Source organism: Heterodontus francisci, chromosome 19 (assembly GCF_036365525.1).
Source record: "Heterodontus francisci isolate sHetFra1 chromosome 19, sHetFra1.hap1, whole genome shotgun sequence".
Lineage (NCBI taxonomy): Eukaryota > Metazoa > Chordata > Chondrichthyes > Heterodontiformes > Heterodontidae > Heterodontus > Heterodontus francisci.
Genome location: NC_090389.1, coordinates 316,963 through 335,549, shown reverse-complemented (window position 1 = coordinate 335,549; position 18,587 = coordinate 316,963).

Below are 18,587 nucleotides of genomic sequence, written 5' to 3'. Positions count from 1 at the left end.
ACTAAGGCAACCGCTCAAACTAAGGCAACCGCTCAAACTAAGGCAACCCCTCAAACTAAGTCAACACCTCAAACTAAAGCAACCGCTCAAACTAAGGCAACCTCTCAAACTAAGGCCACCTCTCAAACTGAGGCAACCCCTCAAACGAAGGCAGCCGCTGAAACGAAGGCAACCGCTCAAACTAAGGCAAACTCTCAAACTAAGGCAACAGCTCAAACTAAGGCTGACTCTCAAACTAAGGCAACCCCTCAAACTAAGGCAGCCCCTAAAACTAAGGCAACCACTCAAACTAAGGCAATCCCTCAATCAAAGGCAACCCCTCAAACTAAGGCAGCCCATCAAACTAAGGCAACCCCTCAAACTAAGGCAGACTCTCAAAATAAGGCAACCGCTAAAACTAAGGCTGACTCTCAAACTAAGGCAACACCTCAAGCTAAGGCAGCCCCAAAAACTAAGGCAGACTCTCAAACTAAGGCAACCGCTCAAACTAAGGCAGACCCTCATACTAAGGCAACCGCTCAAACTAAGGCAACACCTCAAACTAAGGCAGACTCTCAAAATAAGGCAACCGCTCAAACTAAGGCAATCGCTCAAACTCAGGCAACCGCTCAAACTAAGGCAGACTCAAAAACTAAGGCAACCCGTCAAACTGAGGCAGCCCCTCAGAATAAGGCAGCCGCTCAAACTAAGGCAACCCCTCAAACTGAGGCAGCCCCTCAAAATAAGGCAGCCGCTCAAACTAAGGCAACCCCTCAAACTGAGGCAGTCCCTCAAAATAAGGCAACCGCTCAAACTAAGGCAACCCCTCAAACTAAGGCAACCCCTCAAACTAAGGCAGCCCCTCAAACTGAGTCAACCGCTCAATCTAAGGCAACCCCTCAAACTAAGGCAGACTCTCAAACTGAGGCAACCGCTCAAACTGAGGCAGACTCTCAAACTAAGGCAACCGCTCAAACTGAGGCAGATTCTCAAACTCAGGCAACACCTCAAACTAAGGCAGACTCTCAAACTAAGGGAAGCGCTCAAACTAAGGCAACCCCTCAAACTAAGGCAGACTCTCAAACTAAGGCAACCGCTCAAACGAAGGCAGACTCTCAAACTAAGGCAGCCCCTCAAAATAAGGCAACTGCTCAAACTAAGGCAGACTCTCAAAAAAAGGCAACCGCTCAAACTAAGACAACCGCTCAAATTAAGGCAACCCCTCTAACTAAGGCAACCCCTCAAACTAAGGCAACCGCTCAAACTAAGTCAACACCTCAAACTAAGGCAACCCCTCTAACTAAGGCAACCCCTCAAACTAAGGCAACCGCTCAAACTGAGGCAGATTCTCAAACTCAGGCAACACCTCAAACTAAGGCAGACTCTCAAACTAAGGGAAGCGCTCAAACTAAGGCAACCCCTCAAACTAAGGCAGACTCTCAAACTAAGGCAACCGCTCAAACTAAGGCAACCTCTCAATCTAAGGCAACAGCTCAATCTGAGGCAGACTCTCAAACTAAGGCAGCTGCTCAAATTATGGCAACCGTTCAAACTAAGGCAACCGCTCAAACTAAGGCAACCGCTCAAACTAAGGCAACCCCTCAAACTAAGTCAACACCTCAAACTAAAGCAACCGCTCAAACTAAGGCAACCCCTCAAACTAAGGCCACCTCTCAAACTAAGGCAACCCCTCAAACGAAGGCAGCCGCTGAAACGAAGGCAACCGCTCAAACTAAGGCAGACTCTCAAACTAAGGCAACCGCTCAAACTAAGGCAACCTCTCAATCTAAGGCAACAGCTCAATCTGAGGCAGACTCTCAAACTAAGGCAGCTGCTCAAATTATGGCAACCGTTCAAACTAAGGCAACCGCTCAAACTAAGGCAACCGCGCAAACTAAGTCAACACCTCAAACTAAAGCAACCGCTCAAACTATGGCAACCGCTCAAACTAAGGCAACCGCTTAAACTAAGGCAACCCTTTCAAACTAAGTCAACACCTCAAACTAAAGCAACCGCTCAAACTAAGGCAACCTCTCAAACTAAGGCCACCTCTCAAACTGAGGCAACCCCTCAAACGAAGGCAGCCGCTGAATGAAGGCAACCGCTCAAACTAAGGCAAACTCTCAAACTAAGGCAACAGCTCAAACTAAGGCTGACTCTCAAACTAAGGCAACCCCTCAAACTAAGGCAGCCCCTAAAACTAAGGCAACCGCTCAAACTAAGGCAAACTCTCAAACTAAGGCAACAGCTCAAACTAAGGCAGACTCTCAAACTAAGGCAGCCCCTCAAAATAAGGCAACCGCTCAAACTAAGGCAGACTCTCAAAAAAAGGCAACCGCTCAAACTAAGACAACCGCTCAAATTAAGGCAACCCCTCTAACTAAGGCAACCCCTCAAACTAAGGCAACCGCTCAAACTAAGTCAACACCTCAAACTAAGGCAACCCCTCTAACTAAGGCAACCCCTCAAACTAAGGCAACCGCTCAAACTGAGGCAGATTCTCAAACTCAGGCAACACCTCAAACTAAGGCAGACTCTCAAACTAAGGGAAGCGCTCAAACTAAGGCAACCCCTCAAACTAAGGCAGACTCTCAAACTAAGGCAACCGCTCAAACTAAGGCAGACTCTCAAACTAAGGCAACCGCTCAAACTAAGGCAACCTCTCAATCTAAGGCAACAGCTCAATCTGAGGCAGACTCTCAAACTAAGGCAGCTGCTCAAATTATGGCAACCGTTCAAACTAAGGCAACCGCTCAAACTAAGGCAACCGCTCAAACTAAGGCAACCCCTCAAACTAAGTCAACACCTCAAACTAAAGCAACCGCTCAAACTAAGGCAACCTCTCAAACTAAGGCCACCTCTCAAACTGAGGCAACCCCTCAAACGAAGGCAGCCGCTGAAACGAAGGCAACCCCTCAAACTAAGGCAACCTCTCAAACTAAGGCAACCCCTCAAACGAAGGCAGCTGCTCAAACTAAGGCATCCCCTCAAACTAAGGCAACACCTCAAACTAAGGCAGCCGCTCAAACTAAGGCAACACCTCAAACTAAGACAGCCGCTAAAACTCAGGCAACCCCTCAAACTAAGGCAATCTTTCAAACGAAGGCAACCCCTCAAACCAAGGCAACCGCCCATACAAAGGCATCCCCTCAAACAAAGGCAACAACTCAAACTAAGGCAACCGCTCAAACAAAGGCAACCTCTCAAACTAAGGCAGCCCCTCAAAAATAGGCAACCCCTCAAACAAAGGCAACCCCTCAAACGAAGGCAACCGCTCAAACTAAGGCAATCACTCAATCAAAGGCAACCGCTCAAACTAAGGCAGCCCCTCAAACTAAGGCAACCCCTCAAACTAAGGCAGACTCTCAAACTAAGGCAAGAGCTCAAACTAAGGCTGACTCTCAAAGTAAGGCAACCCCTCAAACTAAGGCAGCCCCTAAAAGTAAGGCAACCGCTCAAACTAAGGCAAACTCTCAAACTAAGGCAACAGCTCAAACTAAGGCAGACTCTCAAACTAAGGCAGCCCCTCAAAATAAGGCAACCGCTCAAACTAAGGCAGACTCTCAAAAAAAGGCAACCGCTCAAACTAAGACAACCGCTCAAATTAAGGCAACCCCTCTAACTAAGGCAACCCCTCAAACTAAGGCAACCGCTCAAACTAAGTCAACACCTCAAACTAAGGCAACCCCTCTAACTAAGGCAACCCCTCAAACTCAGGCAACCGCTCAAACTAAGTCAACACCTCAAACTAAGGCAACCCCTCAAACAAAGGCTACCTCTCAAACTAAGGCAACCCCTCAAACTAAAGCAACCCCTCAAACTAAGGCAACCGCTCAAACTAAGGCAGCCGCTCAAACTAAGGCAACCTCTCAAACTAAGGCAACCCCTCAAACTAAGGCTACCTCTCAAACTAAGGCAACCCCTCAAACGAAGGCAGCCGCTCAAACTAAGGCGACCCCTCAAACTAAGGCAACCTCTCAAACTAAGGCAACCCCTCAAACGAAGTCAGCCGCTCAAACTAAGGCAACCCCTCAAAAAAAGGCAACCCCTCAAACTAAGGCAACACCTCAAACAAAGGCATCCGCTCAAACGAAGGCAACAGCTCAAACTAAGGCAACCCCTCAATCTAAGTCAACCGCTCAAACTAAGGCAATCCCTCAATCAAAGGCAACCCCTCAAACTAAGGCAGCTCCTCAAACTAAGGCAACCCCTCAAACTAAGGCAGACTCTCAAAATAAGGCAACCGCTAAAACTAAGGCTGACTCTCAAACTAAGGCAACCCCTCAAACTAAGGCAACTCCTCAAACAAAGGCATCCGCTCAAACGAAGGCAACAGCTCATACTAAGGCAGCCCCTCAATCTAAGTCAACCGCTCAAACTAAGGCAATCCCTCAATCAAAGGCAACCCCTCAAACTAAGGCAGCCCCTCAAACTAAGGCATCCCCTCAAGCTAAGGCAGACTCTCAAAATAAGGCAACCGCTGAAACTAAGGCTGACTCTCAAACTAAGGCAACCCCTCAAACTAAGGCAGCCCCTAAAACTGAGGCAACCGCTCAAACTAAGGCAAACTCTCAAACTAAGGCAACAGCTCAAACTAAGGCAGACTCTCAAACTAAGGCAGCCCCTCAAAATAAGGCAACCGCTCAAACTAAGGCAGACTCTCAAAAAAAGGCAACCGCTCAAACTAAGACAACCGCTCAAATTAAGGCAACCCCTCTAACTAAGGCAACCCCTCAAACTAAGGCAACCGCTCAAACTAAGTCAACACCTCAAACTAAGGCAACCCCTCTAACTAAGGCAACCCCTCAAACTAAGGCAACCGCTCAAACTGAGGCAGATTCTCAAACTCAGGCAACACCTCAAACTAAGGCAGACTCTCAAACTAAGGGAAGCGCTCAAACTAAGGCAACCCCTCAAACTAAGGCAGACTCTCAAACTAAGGCAACCGCTCAAACTAAGGCAACCTCTCAATCTAAGGCAACAGCTCAATCTGAGGCAGACTCTCAAACTAAGGCAGCTGCTCAAATTATGGCAACCGTTCAAACTAAGGCAACCGCTCAAACTAAGGCAACCGCTCAAACTAAGGCAACCCCTCAAACTAAGTCAACACCTCAAACTAAAGCAACCGCTCAAACTAAGGCAACCTCTCAAACTAAGGCCACCTCTCAAACTGAGGCAACCCCTCAAACGAAGGCAGCCGCTGAAACGAAGGCAACCCCTCAAACTAAGGCAACCTCTCAAACTAAGGCAACCCCTCAAACGAAGGCAGCCGCTCAAACTAAGGCATCCCCTCAAACTAAGGCAACACCTCAAACTAAGGCAGCCGCTCAAACTAAGGCAACACCTCAAACTAAGACAGCCGCTAAAACTCAGGCAACCCCTCAAACTAAGGCAATCTTTCAAACGAAGGCAACCCCTCAAACCAAGGCAACCGCCCATACAAAGGCATCCCCTCAAACAAAGGCAACAACTCAAACTAAGGCAAACGCTCAAACAAAGGCAACCTCTCAAACTAAGGCAGCCCCTCAAAAATAGGCAACCCCTCAAACAAAGGCAACCCCTCAAACGAAGGCAACCGCTCAAACTAAGGCAATCACTCAATCAAGGGCAACCGCTCAAACTAAGGCAGCCCCTCAAACTAAGGCAACCCCTCAAACTAAGGCAGACTCTCAAACTAAGGCAAGAGCTCAAACTAAGGCTGACTCTCAAACTAAGGCAACCCCTCAAACTAAGGCAGCCCCTAAAAGTAAGGCAACCGCTCAAACTAAGGCAAACTCTCAAACTAAGGCAACAGCTCAAACTAAGGCAGACTCTCATACTAAGGCAGCCCCTCAAAATAAGGCAACCGCTCAAACTAAGGCAGACTCTCAAAAAAAGGCAACCGCTCAAACTAAGACAACCGCTCAAATTAAGGCAACCCCTCTAACTAAGGCAACCCCTCAAACTAAGGCAACCGCTCAAACTAAGTCAACACCTCAAACTAAGGCAACCCCTCTAACTAAGGCAACCCCTCAAACTAAGGCAACCGCTCAAACTAAGTCAACACCTCAAACTAAGGCAACCCCTCAAACAAAAGCTACCTCTCAAACTAAGGCAACCCCTCAAACTAAAGCAACCCCTCAAACTAAGGCAACCGCTCAAACTAAGGCAGCCGCTCAAACTAAGGCAACCTCTCAAACTAAGGCAACCCCTCAAACTAAGGCTACCTCTCAAACTAAGGCAACCCCTCAAACGAAGGCAGCCGCTCAAACTAAGGCGACCCCTCAAACTAAGGCAACCTCTCAAACTAAGGCAACCCCTCAAACGAAGTCAGCCGCTCAAACTAAGGCAACCCCTCAAAAAAAGGCAACCCCTCAAACTAAGGCAACACCTCAAACAAAGGCATCCGCTCAAACGAAGGCAACAGCTCAAACTAAGGCAACCCCTCAATCTAAGTCAACCGCTCAAACTAAGGCAATCCCTCAATCAAAGGCAACCCCTCAAACTAAGGCAGCCCCTCAAACTAAGGCAACCCCTCAAACTAAGGCAGACTCTCAAAATAAGGCAACCGCTAAAACTAAGGCTGACTCTCAAACTAAGGCAACCCCTCAAACTAAGGCAACTCCTCAAACAAAGGCATCCGCTCAAACGAAGGCAACAGCTCATACTAAGGCAGCCCCTCAATCTAAGTCAACCGCTCAAACTAAGGCAATCCTTCAATCAAAGGCAACCCCTCAAACTAAGGCAGCCCCTCAAACTAAGGCTTCCCCTCAAGCTAAGGCAGACTCTCAAAATAAGGCAACCGCTGAAACTAAGGCTGACTCTCAAACTAAGGCAACCCCTCAAACTAAGGCAGCCCCTAAAACTAAGGCAACCGCTCAAACTAAGGCAAATTCTCAAACTAAGGCAACAGCTCAAACTAAGGCAGACTCTCAAACTAAGGCAGCCCCTCAAAATAAGGCAACCGCTCAAACTAAGGCAGACTCTCAAAAAAAGGCAACCGCTCAAACTAAGGCAACCGCTCAAACTAAGTCAACACCTCAAACTAAGGCAACCCCTCTAACTAAGGCAACCCCTCAAACTAAGGCAACCGCTCAAACTGAGGCAGATTCTCAAACTCAGGCAACACCTCAAACTAAGGCAGACTCTCAAACTAAGGGAAGCGCTCAAACTAAGGCAACCCCTCAAACTAAGGCAGACTCTCAAACTAAGGCAACCGCTCAAACTAAGGCAGACTCTCAAACTAAGGCAACCGCTCAAACTAAGGCAACCTCTCAATCTAAGGCAACAGCTCAATCTGAGGCAGACTCTCAAACTAAGGCAGCTGCTCAAATTATGGCAACCGTTCAAACTAAGGCAACCGCTCAAACTAAGGCAACCGCTCAAACTAAGTCAACACCTCAAACTAAAGCAACCGCTCAAACTAAGGCAACCTCTCAAACTAAGGCCACCTCTCAAACTGAGGCAACCCCTCAAACGAAGGCAGCCGCTGAAACGAAGGCAACCCCTCAAACTAAGGCAACCTCTCAAACTAAGGCAACCCCTCAAACGAAGGCAGCCGCTCAAACTAAGGCATCCCCTCAAACTAAGGCAACACCTCAAACTAAGGCAGCCGCTCAAACTAAGGCAACACCTCAAACTAAGACAGCCGCTAAAACTCAGGCAACCCCTCAAACTAAGGCAATCTTTCAAACGAAGGCAACCCCTCAAACCAAGGCAACCGCCCATACAAAGGCATCCCCTCAAACAAAGGCAACAACTCAAACTAAGGCAACCGCTCAAACAAAGGCAACCTCTCAAACTAAGGCAGCCCCTCAAAAATAGGCAACCCCTCAAACAAAGGCAACCCCTCAAACGAAGGCAACCGCTCAAACTAAGGCAATCACTCAATCAAAGGCAACCGCTCAAACTAAGGCAGCCCCTCAAACTAAGGCAACCCCTCAAACTAAGGCAGACTCTCAAACTAAGGCAAGAGCTCAAACTAAGGCTGACTCTCAAACTAAGGCAACCCCTCAAACTAAGGCAGCCCCTAAAAGTAAGGCAACCGCTCAAACTAAGGCAAACTCTCAAACTAAGGCAACAGCTCAAACTAAGACAACCGCTCAAATTAAGGCAACCCCTCTAACTAAGGCAACCCCTCAAACTAAGGCAACCGCTCAAACTAAGTCAACACCTCAAACTAAGGCAACCCCTCTAACTAAGGCAACCCCTCAAACTAAGGCAACCGCTCAAACTAAGTCAACACCTCAAACTAAGGCAACCCCTCAAACAAAAGATACCTCTCAAACTAAGGCAACCCCTCAAACTAAAGCAACCCCTCAAACTAAGGCAACCGCTCAAACTAAGGCAGCCGCTCAAACTAAGGCAACCTCTCAAACTAAGGCAACCCCTCAAACTAAGGCTACCTCTCAAACGAAGGCAACCCCTCAAACGAAGGCAGCCGCTCAAACTAAGGCGACCCCTCAAACTAAGGCAACCTCTCAAACTAAGGCAACCCCTCAAACGAAGTCAGCCGCTCAAACTAAGGCAACCCCTCAAAAAAAGGCAACCCCTCAAACTAAGGCAACACCTCAAACAAAGGCATCCACTCAAACGAAGGCAACAGCTCAAACTAAGGCAACCCCTCAATCTAAGTCAACCGCTCAAACTAAGGCAATCCCTCAATCAAAGGCAACCCCTCAAACTAAGGCAGCCCCTCAAACTAAGGCAACCCCTCAAACTAAGGCAGACTCTCAAAATAAGGCAACCGCTAAAACTAAGGCTGACTCAAACTAAGGCAACCCCTCAAACTAAGGCAACTCCTCAAACAAAGGCATCCGCTCAAACGAAGGCAACAGCTCATACTAAGGCAGCCCCTCAATCTAAGTCAACCGCTCAAACTAAGGCAATCCCTCAATCAAAGGCAACCCCTCAAACTAAGGCAGCCCCTCAAACTAAGGCATCCCCTCAAGCTAATGCAGACTCTCAAAATAAGGCAACCGCTGAAACTAAGGCTGACTCTCAAACTAAGGCAACCCCTCAAACTAAGGCAGACTCTCAAAATAAGGCAACCGCTCAAACTAAGGCAATCGCTCAAACTAAGGCAATTGCTCAAACTAAGGCAACCCGTCAAACTGAGGCAGTCCCGCAAAATAAGGCAACCGCTCAAACTAAGGCAACCCCTCAAACTAAGGCAACCCCTCAAACTAAGGCAGCCCCTCAAACTGAGTCAACCGCTCAAACTAAGGCAACCCCTCAAACTAAGGCAGACTCTCAAACCAAGGTAACCGCTCAAACTAAGGCAGACTCTCAAACTGAGGCAACCGCTCAAACTCAGGCAGACTCTCAAACTAAGGCAACCGCTCAAACTGAGGCAGACTCTCAAACTCAGGCAACACCTCAAACTAAGGCAGACTCTCAAAATAAGGCAACCGCACAAACTAAGGCAGACTCTCAAACTAAGGCAACCGCTCAAACTAAGGCAACCCCTCAATCTAAGGCAACAGCTCAATCTGAGGCAGACTCTCAAACTAAGGCAGCTGCTCAAATTATGGCAACCGTTCAAACTAAGGCAACCCCTCAAACTAAGCCAACCGCTCAAACTAAGGCAACCTCTCAAACTGAGGCAACCTCTCAAACGAAGGCATCCGCTGAAACGAAGGCAACCCCTCAAACTAAGGCAACCCCTCAAACTAAGGCAGCCGCTCAAACTAAGGCAACACCTCAAACTAAAGCAACCGCTCAAACTAAGGCAACCTCTCAAACTGAGGCAACCTCTCAAACTGAGGCAACCCCTCAAACGAAGGCAGCCGCTGAAACGAAGGCAACCCCTCAAACTAAGGCAACCCCTCAAACTAAGGCAGCCGCTCAAAGTGAGGCAACACCTCAAACTAAGACAGCCGCTAAAACTAAGGCAACACCTCAAACTAAGGCAATCTTTCAAACTAAGGCAACCCCTCAAACCAAGGCAACACCTCAAACTAAGGCAACACCTCAAACTAAGGCAACCGCTCAAACAAAGGCAACCTCTCAAACTAAGGGAGCCCCTCAAAAAAAGGCAACCCCTCAAACTAAGGCAACCCCTCAAACAAAGGCATCCGCTCAAACGAAGGCAACCGCTCAAACTAAGACAATCCCTCAATCAAAGGCAACCGCTCAAACTAAGGCAGCCCCTCAAACTAAGGCAACCCCTCAAACTAAGGCAGACTCTCAAACTAAGGCAAGAGCTCAAACTAAGGCTGACTCTCAAACTAAGGCAGCCCCGAAAACTAAGGCAACCGCTCAAACTAAGGCAGACTCTCAAACTAAGGCAACCCCTCAAACTAAGGCAGACTCTCAAAAAAAGGCAACCGCTCAAACAAAGGCAACCGCGCAAATTAAGGCAACCCCTCTAACTAAGGCAACCCCTCAAACTAAGGCAACCGCTCAAATTAAGGCAACACCTCAAACTAAGTCAACCCCTCAAACTAAGGCAGACCCTCAAACTAAGGCAACCGATCAAACTAAGGCAACCTCTCAAACTAAGGCAACCCCTCAAACTAAGGCTACCTCTCAAAGTAAGGCAACCTCTCAAACTAAGGCAACCCCTCAAACTAAAGCAACCCCTCAAACTAAGGCAACCGCTCAAACTAGGCAGCCGCTCAAACTAAGGCAAACTCTCAAACTAAGGCTACCCCTCAAACTAAGGCTACCTCTCAAACTAAGGCAACCTCTCAAACTAAGGCAACCCCTCAAACTAAAGCAACCCCTCAAACTAAGGCAACCGCTCAAACTAAGGCAGCCGCTCAAACTAAGGCAAACTCTCAAACTAAGGCAACCCCTCAAACTAAGGCTACCTCTCAAACTAAGGCAACCTCTCAAACTAAGGAGACCCCTCAAACTAAGGCAACCTCTCAAACTAAGCCAACCCCTCAAACGAAGTCAGCCGCTCAAACTAAGGCAACCCCTCAAAAAAAGGCAACCCCTCAAACGAAGGCAACACCTCAAACAAAGGCATCCGCTCAAACAAAGGAAACAGCTCAAACTAAGGCAACCCCTCAATCTAAGTCAACCGCTCAAACTAAGGCAATCCCTCAATCAAAGGCAACCCCTCAAACTAAGGCAGCCCCTCAAACTAAGGCAACCCCTCAAACTAAGGCAGAAGCTCAAAATAAGGCAACCGCTAAAACTAAGGCTGACTCTCAAACTAAGGCAACCCCTCAAACTAAGGCAACACCTCAAACAAAGGCATCCGCTCAAACGAAGGCAACAGCTCAAACTAAGGGAACCCCTCAATCTAAGTCAACCGCTCAAACTAAGGCAATCCCTCAATCAAAGGCAACCCCTCAAACTAAGGCAGCCCCTCAAACGAAGGCAAACCCTCAAACTAAGGCAGACTCACAACATAAGGCAACCGCTGAAACTAAGGCTAACTCTCAAACTGAGGCAACCCCTCAAACTAAGGCAGTCCCAAAAACTAAGGCAGACTCTCAAACTAAGGCAATCCCTCAAACTAAGGCAGACTCTCAAAATAAGGCAACCGCTCAAACTAAGGCAATCGCTCAAACTAAGGCAACCGCTCAAACTAAGGCAGACTCACAAACTAAGGCAACCCGTCAAACTGAGGCAGCCCCTCAGAATAAGGCAGCTGCTCAAACTAAGGCAACCCCTCAAATTGAGGCAGCCCCTCAAAATAAGGCAGCCGCTCAAACTAAGGCAACCCCTCAAACTGAGGCAGTCCCTCAAACTAAGGCAACCGCTCAATGAAGGCAACTGCTCAAATTAAGGCAACCCCTCAAACTAAGGCAACCCCTCAAACTAAGGCAACCGCTCAAATTAAGGCAACACCTCAAACTAAGGCAACCCCTCAAACTAAAGCAACCCCTCAAACTAAGGCAACCGCTCAAGCTAAGGCAGCCGCTCAAACTAAGGCAACCTCTCAAACTAAGGCAACCCCTCAAACTAAGGCTACCTCTCAAACTAAGGCAACCCCTCAAACGAAGGCAGCCGCTCGAACTAAGGCGACCCCTCAAACTAAGGCAACCTCTCAAACTAAGGCAACCCCTCAAACGAAGTCAGCCGCTAAAACTAAGGCAACCCCTCAAAAAAAGGCAACCCCTCAAACTAAGGCAACACCTCAAACAAAGGCATCCGCTCAAACGAAGGCAACAGCTCAAACTAAGGCAACCCCTCAATCTAAGTCAACCGCTCAAACTAAGGCAATCCCTCAATCAAAGGCAACCCCTCAAACTAAGGCAGCCCCTCAAACTAAGGCAACCCCTCAAACTAAGGCAGACTCTCAAAATAAGGCAACCGCTAAAACTAAGGCTGACTCTCAAACTAAGGCAACCCCTCAAACTAAGGCAACTCCTCAAACAAAGGCATCCGCTCAAACGAAGGCAACAGCTCATACTAAGGCAGCCCCTCAATCTAAGTCAACCGCTCAAACTAAGGCAATCCCTCAATCAAAGGCAACCCCTCAAACTAAGGCAGCCCCTCAAACTAAGGCATCCCCTCAAGCTAAGGCAGACTCTCAAAATAAGGCAACCGCTGAAACTAAGGCTGACTCTCAAACTAAGGCAACCCCTCAAACTAAGGCAGACTCTCAAAATAAGGCAACCCCTCAAACTAAGGCAATCGCTCAAACTAAGGCAATCGCTCAAACTAAGGCAACCCGTCAAACTGAGGCAGTCCCGCAAAATAAGGCAACCCCTCAAACTAAGGCAATCCCTCAAACTAAGGCAGCCCCTCAAACTGAGTCAACCGCTCAAACTAAGGCAACCCCTCAAACTAAGGCAGACTCTCAAACCAAGGTAACCGCTCAAACTAAGGCAGACTCTCAAACTAAGGCAACCGCTCAAACTGAGGCAGACTCTCAAACTCAGGCAACACCTCAAACTAAGGCAGACTCTCAAACTAAGGCAAGCGCTCAAACTAAGGCAACCCCTCAAACTAAGGCAGACTTTCAAAATAAGGCAACCGCTCAAACTAAGGCAGACTCTCAAACTAAGGCAACCGCTCAAACTAAGGCAACCCCTCAATCTAAGGCAACAGCTCAATCTGAGGCAGACTCTCAAACTAAGGCAGCTGCTCAAATTATGGCAACCGTTCAAACTAAGGCAACCCCTCAAACTAAGCCAACCGCTCAAACTAAGGCAACCCCTCAAACTAAGTCAACACCTCAAACTAAAGCAACCCCTCAAACTAAAGCAACCGCTCAAACTAAGGCAACCTCTCAAACTGAGGCAACCTCTCAAACTGAGGCAACCCCTCAAACGAAGGCAGCCGCTGAAACGAAGGCAACCCCTCAAACTAAGGCAACCCCTCAAACTAAGGCAGCCGCTCAAACTAAGGCAACACCTCAAACTAAGACAGCCGCTAAAACTAAGGCAACACCTCAAACTAAGGCAATCTTTCAAACTAAGGCAATCCCTCAAACCAAGGCAACACCTCAAACTAAGGCAACACCTCAAACTAAGGCAACCGCTCAAACAAAGCCAACCTCTCAAACTAATGGAGCCCCTCAAAAAAAGGCAACCCCTCAAACTAAGGCAACCCCTCAAACAAAGGCATCCGCTCAAACGAAGGCAACCGCTCAAACTAAGACAATCCCTCAATCAAAGGCAACCGCTCAAACTAAGGCAGCCCCTCAACCTAAGGCAACCCCTCAAACTAAGCCAGACTCTCAAACTAAGGCAAGAGCTCAAACTAAGGCTGACTCTCAAACTAAGGCAGCCCCTAAAACTAAGGCAACCGCTCAAACTAAGGCAGACTCTCAAAAAAAGGCAACCGCTCAAACTAAGGCAACCGCGCAAATTAAGGCAACCCCTCTAACTAAGGCAACCCCTCAAACTAAGGCAACCGCTCAAATTAAGGCAACACCTCAAACTAAGTCAACCCCTCAAACTAAGGCAGACCCTCAAACTAAGGCAACCGATCAAACTAAGGCAACCTCTCAAACTAAGGCAACCCCTCAAACTAAGGCTACCTCTCAAAGTAAGGCAACCTCTCAAACTAAGGCAACCCCTCAAACTAAAGCAACCCCTCAAACTAAGGCAACCGCTCAAACTAGGCAGCCGCTCAAACTAAGGCAAACTCTCAAACTAAGGCAACCCCTCAAACTAAGGCTACCTCTCAAACTAAGGCAACCTCTCAAACTAAGGCAACCCCTCAAACTAAAGCAACCCCTCAAACTAAGGCAACCGCTCAAAGTAAGGCAGCCGCTCAAACTAAGTCAAACTCTCAAACTAAGGCAACCCCGCAAACTAAGGCTACCTCTCAAACTTAGGCAACCTCTCAAACTAAGGAGACCCCACAAACTAAGGCAACCTCTCAAACTAAGCCAACCCCTCAAACGAAGTCAGCCGCTCAAACTAAGGCAACCCCTCAAAAAAAGGCAACCCCTCAAACGAAGGCAACACCTCAAACAAAGGCATCCGCTCAAACAAAGGCAACAGCTCAAACTAAGGCAACCCCTCAATCTAAGTCAACCGCTCAAACTAAGGCAATCCCTCAATCAAAGGCAACCCCTCAAACTAAGGCAGCCCCTCAAACTAAGGCAACCCCTCAAACTAAGGCAGAAGCTCAAAATAAGGCAACCGCTAAAACTAAGGCTGACTCTCAAACTAAGGCAACCCCTCAAACTAAGGCAACACCTCAAACAAAGGCATCCGCTCAAACGAAGGCAAACCCTCAAACTAAGGCAACCCCTCAATCTAAGTCAACCGCTCAAACTAAGGCAATCCCTCAATCAAAGGCAACCCCTCAAACTAAGGCAGCCCCTCAAACGAAGGCAAACCCTCAAACTAAGGCAGACTCACAAAATAAGGCAACCGCTGAAACTAAGGCTAACTCTCAAACTGAGGCAACCCCTCAAACTAAGGCAGTCCCAAAAACTAAGGCAGACTCTCAAACTAAGGCAATCCCTCAAACTAAGGCAGACTCTCAAAATAAGGCAACCGCTCAAACTAAGGCAATCGCTCAAACTAAGGCAACCGCTCAAACTAAGGCAGACTCACAAACTAAGGCAACCCGTCAAACTGAGGCAGCCCCTCAGAATAAGGCAGCTGCTCAAACTAAGGCAACCCCTCAAATTGAGGCAGCCCCTCAAAATAAGGCAGCCGCTCAAACTAAGGCAACCCCTCATACTGAGGCAGTCCCTCAAAATAAGGCAACCGCTCAAACGAAGGCAACCCCTCAAACTAAGGCAACCCCTCAAACTAAGGCAGCCCCTCAAACTGAGTCAACCGCTCAAACTAAGGCAACCCCTCAAACTAAGGCAGACTCTCAAACTAAGGTAACCGCTCAAACTAAGGCAGACTCTCAAACTGAGGCAACCGCTCAAACTGAGGCAGACTCTCAAATTAAGGCAACCGCTCAAACGGAGGCAGACTCTCAAACTCAGGCAACACCTCAAACTAAGGCAGACTCTCAAACTAAGGCAAGCGCTCAAACTAAGGCAACCTCTCAAACTAAGGCAGACTCTCAAACTAAGGCAACCGCTCAAACTAAGGCAGACTCTCAAACTAAGGCAACCGCTCAAACTAAGGCAGACTCTCAAAAAAAGGCAACCGCTCAAACAAAGGCAACCGCTCAAATTAAGGCAACCCCTCAAACTAAGGCAACCCCTCAAACTAAGGCAACCGCTCAAATTAAGGCAACACCTCAAACTAAGTCAACCCCTCAAACTAAGGCAGCCCCTCAAACTAAGGCAACCGATCAAACTAAGGCATCCCCTCAATCTAAGGCAAACCTTCAATCTAAGGCAACCCCTCAAACGAAGGCAAACGCTCAAACTAAGGCAACCCCTCAATCGAAGGCAACCCCTCAAACTAAGGCAGACTCTCAAATTAAGGCAACCGCTCAAACTAAGGCAGACTCTCAAACTAAGGCAACCGCTCAAACTGAGGCAACCCCTCAATCTAAGGCAACCCCTCAATCTGAGGCAGACTCTCAAACTAAGGCAGCCGCTCAAATTATGGCAACCGTTCAAACTAAGGCATCCCCTCAAACTAAGGCAACCGCTCAAACTAAGGCAACCCCTCAATCTAAGTCAACCCCTCAAACTAAAGCATACCCTCAAACTAAGGCAACCGCTCAAACTAAGGCAGCCGCTCAAACTAAGCCATCTCTCAAACTAAGGCAACCCCTCAAACTAAGGCGACCTCTCAAACTAAGGCAACCTCTCAAACTAAGGCAACCCCTCAAACGAAGGCAGCCGCTCAAACTAAGGCAACCCCTCAAACGAAGGCAACCTCTCAAACTAAGGCAACTCCTCAAACTAAGTCAACACCTCAAACTAAAGCAACCGCTCAAACTAAGACAACCTCTCAAACTGAGGCAACCTCTCAAACTGAGGCAACCCCTCAAACGAAGGCAGCCGCTGAAACGAAGGCAACCCCTCAAACTAAGGCAACCCCTCAAACTAAGGCAGCCGCTCAAACTAAGGCAACACCTCAAACTAAGACAGCCGCTAAAACTAAGGCAACACCTCAAACTAAGGCAATCTTTCAAACTAAGGCAACCCCTCAAACCAAGGCAACACCTCAAACTAAGGCAACACCTCAAACTAAGGCAACCGCTCAAACAAAGGCAACCTCTCAAACTAAGGGAGCCACTCAAAAAAAGGCAACCCCTCAAACTAAGGCAACCCCTCAAACAAAGGCATCCGCTCAAACGAAGGCAACCGCTCAAACTAAGACAATCCCTCAATCAAAGGCAACCGCTCAAACTAAGGCAGCCCCTCAAACTAAGGCAACCCCTCAAACTAAGGCAGACTCTCAAACTAAGGCAAGAGCTCAAACTAAGGCTGACTCTCAAACTAAGGCAGCCCCTAAAACTAAGGCAACCGCTCAAACTAAGGCAGACTCTCAAACTAAGGCAACCCCTCAAACTAAGGCAGAATCTCAAAAAAAGGCAACCGCTCAAACTAAGGCAACCGCGCAAATTAAGGCAACCCCTCTTACTAAGGCAACCCCTCAAACTAAGGCAACCGCTCAAATTAAGGCAACACCTCAAACTAAGTCAACCCCTCAAACTAAGGCAGACCCTCAAACTAAGGCAACCGATCAAACTAAGGCAACCTCTCAAACTAAGGCAACCCCTCAAACTAAGGCTACCTCTCAAAGTAAGGCAACCTCTCAAACTAAGGCAACCCCTCAAACTAAAGCAACCCCTCAAACTAAGGCAACCGCTCAAACTAGGCAGCCGCTCAAACTAAGGCAAACTCTCAAACTAAGGCAACCCCTCAAACTAAGGCTACCTCTCAAACTAAGGCAACCTCTCAAACTATGGCAACCCCTCAAACTAAAGCAACCCCTCAAACTAAGGCAACCGCTCAAACTAAGGCAGCCGCTCAAACTAAGGCAAACTCTCAAACTAAGGCAACCCCTCAAACTAAGGCTACCTCTCAAACTTAGGCAACCTCTCAAACTAAGGAGACCCCACAAACTAAGGCAACCTCTCAAACTAAGCCAACCCCTCAAACGAAGTCAGCCGCTCAAACTAAGGCAACCCCTCAAAAAAAGGCAACCCCTCAAACGAAGGCAACACCTCAAACAAAGGCATCCGCTCAAACAAAGGCAACAGCTCAAACTAAGGCAACACCTCAAACTAAGTGAACCCCTCAAACTAAGGCAACCGATCAAAATAAGGCAACCTCTCAAACTAAGGCAACCCCTCAAACTAAGGCAACCTCTCAAAGTAAGGCAACCTCTCAAACTAAGGCAACCCCTCAAACTAAAGCAACCCCTCAAACTAAGGCAACCGCTCAAACTAGGCAGCCGCTCAAACTAAGGCAAACTCTCAAACTAAGGCAAACCCTCAAACTAAGGCTACCTATCAAACTAAGGCAACCTCTCAAACTAAGGCAACCCCTCAAACTAAAGCAACCCCTCAAACTGAGGCAACCGCTCAAACTAAGGCAGCCGCTCAAACTAAGGCAAACTCTCAAACTAAGGCAACCCCTCAAACTAAGGCTACCTCTCAAACTAAGGCAACCTCTCAAACTAAGGAGACCCCTCAAACTAAGGCAACCTCTCAAACTAAGCCAACCCCTCAAACGAAGTCAGCCGCTCAAACTAAGGCAACCCCTCAAAAAAAGGCAACCCCTCAAACGAAGGCAACACCTCAAACAAAGGCATCCGCTCAAACAAAGGCAACAGCTCAAACTAAGGCAACCCCTCAATCTAAGTCAACCGCTCAAACTAAGGCAATCCCTCAATCAAAGGCAACCCCTCAAACTAAGGCAGCCCCTCAAACTAAGGCAACCCCTCAAACTAAGGCAGAAGCTCAAAATAAGGCAACCGCTAAAACTAAGGCTGACTCTCAAACTAAGGCAACCCCTCAAACTAAGGCAACACCTCAAACAAAGGCATCCGCTCAAACGAAGGCAACAGCTCAAACTAAGGCAACCCCTCAATCTAAGTCAACCGCTCAAACTAAGGCAATCCCTCAATCAAAGGCAACCCCTCAAACTAAGGCAGCCCCTCAAACTAAGGCAAACCCTCAAACTAAGGCAGACTCACAAAATAAGGCAACCGCTGAAACTAAGGCTAACTCTCAAACTGAGGCAACCCCTCAAACTAAGGCAGTCCCAAAAACTAAGGCAGACTCTCAAACTAAGGCAATCCCTCAAACTAAGGCAGACTCTCAAAATAAGGCAACCGCTCAAA